The following is a 3,191-nucleotide window of genomic DNA, read 5'->3' on the forward strand; positions in this document are numbered from 1 at the left end:
CAGCGAGACTGTTGTCCCTCTTGGCATGTTTTGGGAGGGGATCAATACGATTTGCCATATATACACTAGTTGAGTGAATGGTGTCTTCAACCGACTATTAAGTTCTTGTCTTACGCAAAACTTTATTCTTCACCATAAACAGCAGTGGAAATAAATTCTAGGTGAAAATATCTGGCATACGTGTTTGAAATGATATGCCGTAATATTATTCCCCATCACTGCTTGAAATACTTTCTCACTTAATAGCTCCGGCTGGGCGGATAACGTGCGCAATGTGTGAGTAATTGTTTACGTATCTCCAAAAGTAGGCGTCGCCCACGAGCAGCTCTGGCATGTCTCCCTTGTATCTGTTTCGGAAAAGATTAATGGGTGTGCCAAACATCCCGTTGTCCAGTGGGGGACCTCTGCAGTTGATTATTATTCTTCTACCAGAGCTGTCTTTGTTGCATTATAGGCACCATTAAAATAAGTTAATTTCTTACGTATATACATCTCATTTTCGAGAGCAAAGTGCAGTGGACAGTGACGACTTTAGTGCGTTTGTCTCTTCCTGCAGACGGTTAGTTGCCGAAAATGCCAATCTTTCTAGACGGCGCTGGTTCTACCACGAGTTTGTCATAGCCAGATTTCTTTTCTTTCACAATAAAACGCAATAATCAAACGCCATATCGGGTAAAATGGCTTTTAAATATATTTCTAGAGATTTCTTCACTATGTTTTTTACAGTTATTTAGAAGGACATTCAAATTTTCTGAATTGTTAACGTTCTATTTTCTTTTGAAGAAGCCGTGAGATTTAGCCCGATGAATTTAACTATATGCTACATTAACGAATGCGTTTCTACATCAAGGAATATATATTGTCTTCAGAGCGAGAGAGGTGATCTAAACAATGTGTGTATAGATGTGACAGGTTGTGATAGGTAGAAATGCGAAATAGGAAGTAAAACCCAGCTGAAGTATATTTAAATTCCGTTGACAATACTTTGAAGTTGTAGCAAAGATTTCTCGGCTAACACAAATCGGGTTAGAGAAGAATGGAGATTTAAAGATAGTCAACACATGTTTGAAAGGAAAATACAATTTTCTCATTTTCCGTAAATACCTTGCGCATCAATTCATATGTTTGTTCCGGCCAGCCGATTAACGCGAGCTACCAGTAAAATTGTTTTTACTGATTACCGATGAAGATAGCTATGCGTCCGAGTCAGCGAGACTGTTGTCCCTCTTGGCATGTTTTAGAAATGCAAAATATGAAGTAAAATATTTATGAAGTAAAATATTTATGAAGTAAAATATTTATGAAATAAAAGTTTACTGACCTTGAGGACTGGAAGCTATCTGAGTATTGGAGACGACTTACCTGTCTCAATGACTCCCGGCGGCCATCAAATTGTCGACCTAGTTATGTACAATAAATATGTTGTTGTTGTTTGCAATAATGTTACACAAATGAATATAGACGACTGTTTCGATTCCGAGAAACTATCTTACACAAGCGGAGTCTCGAGTTACAACTCTTTCTAACCATTACAGAAGAGATAACTGTGCTGCCTTATGCGATGTAGGCTGAGCGTTTCGAACTAGTCGGTGCTGCAGTTATGCGATTCTTTGGAGACCATACACATATGAGAAGAACACAATGTTTACAGTATATATATATATATATATATATATATATATATATATATGTGTGTGTGTGTGTGTGTGTGTGTGTGTGTGTGTGTGTGTATTTTATTTATGTATCATCTAGGCGTACCCCTACGCAAAATGTATAAAACAAACGAAAGAAAAAACAATGCAAAAAAAAACCTAGCTAACCTACTTTGTATCTAAAACTGTATTCGGATTAAATTTAACGATGTTTATGTCTCCTGTTTTCAGGAACATCGTGGTGCATTGGTGAATAGTCAACCGCATTGGAGAGCATGAAGATTAAAGTTTTAGTTGGGAAAAAATGAGCTGACATGGGCTACTGAAAGCCATCTGAATATTGGAAAAGAGCTACCTGTATAATAAGTTACCTGTATGGTATCAAAGCATCGATACCATAGCTGCTGCTCAATGCTCTATGAACACTGAAAAAGCTGTAAGATATGTGACATGGGACAGCTGCAACGGTAACTACGAAGCTGTGGTCAACAGGAAGGGTCACAACCGGCATTCTAACTGCATTCGCCTGCTCGAGTTCGTGCCCACATCTTTGGCGAGGGCCTTAGGCTCAATTCAGACGGCTCTGTGGAGCTGCTGGAGACTGTGGTCAATCCCTGGCTGGAGAGGATTGCTGCTGGAAGACCATATTTGTGGCAGCAGGATTCGGCTCCTTACTGGGTTATTTATCGGGAGCCTCATGGGCCTAGGGGCCCAATTCTAATCCACGGACGCTCTTGTTTGTAGTCAGTAAATAAAGACCATATTTGTAGCAGCATATGGAAGACCATATTTGTGGCAGCAGGATTTGGCTCCAGAAAAAATCAAAGTGTTTGTCGGAGAATTTCTACCAGCCCCAATTTCTGGCCTCGGATTGTAATCCCATGGATTACTATGAGAAGCTCGCATTTGAGAAAGATACCAACCGTACTTCCTACAACGCCAAAGCTGAGCTGGTGACTAAGATCAAGGAAGTGTTGGAAGATCTTCATAAGGACACATGAGTGCTACGAATGGCCCTAAATGTGAAATGACAGCAACATATGACAAATGAATGCCTTTATGGTGACCTGCCGAAAGTTAGCGAGAAGATCAGGCAAGGATGGCTGCGAATATCTGGTCTCTGCGTGCGCCACTCTGCACTGGAAGCCATCCGAATTAGTATTGCGATCCCACTTCACGGTGATGTAAGGGGAAAGCATTATCACACTTACACTGAGAAATCGATTGCAGACTCTGGACGGGACTGAATCCAGGATCTAGAAGCAATGATGATGGACGGAGAAATGTGGCGGGTGGACTTTGTTGCTACGTCCCGGGCTGGAACCCCTCTTCAGTAATAGTAGGGACACTGTGTAAGCAATAAAGACTCTATGGCCCAGTGCACAGATTTGCTTACAGCCTATAATGCCGTTAAGACAACCCTAGTTACAATACACCATAGTCAGATTAAGGCGCCCTATATAGGACTGGTGGATACATTGTAAACCCGTTAGTTCCCATCGAAACAAGTTACAAGGAGAGAGACATGAGGATGCTGGG

Source organism: Octopus bimaculoides, chromosome 23 (assembly GCF_001194135.2).
Source record: "Octopus bimaculoides isolate UCB-OBI-ISO-001 chromosome 23, ASM119413v2, whole genome shotgun sequence".
Lineage (NCBI taxonomy): Eukaryota > Metazoa > Mollusca > Cephalopoda > Octopoda > Octopodidae > Octopus > Octopus bimaculoides.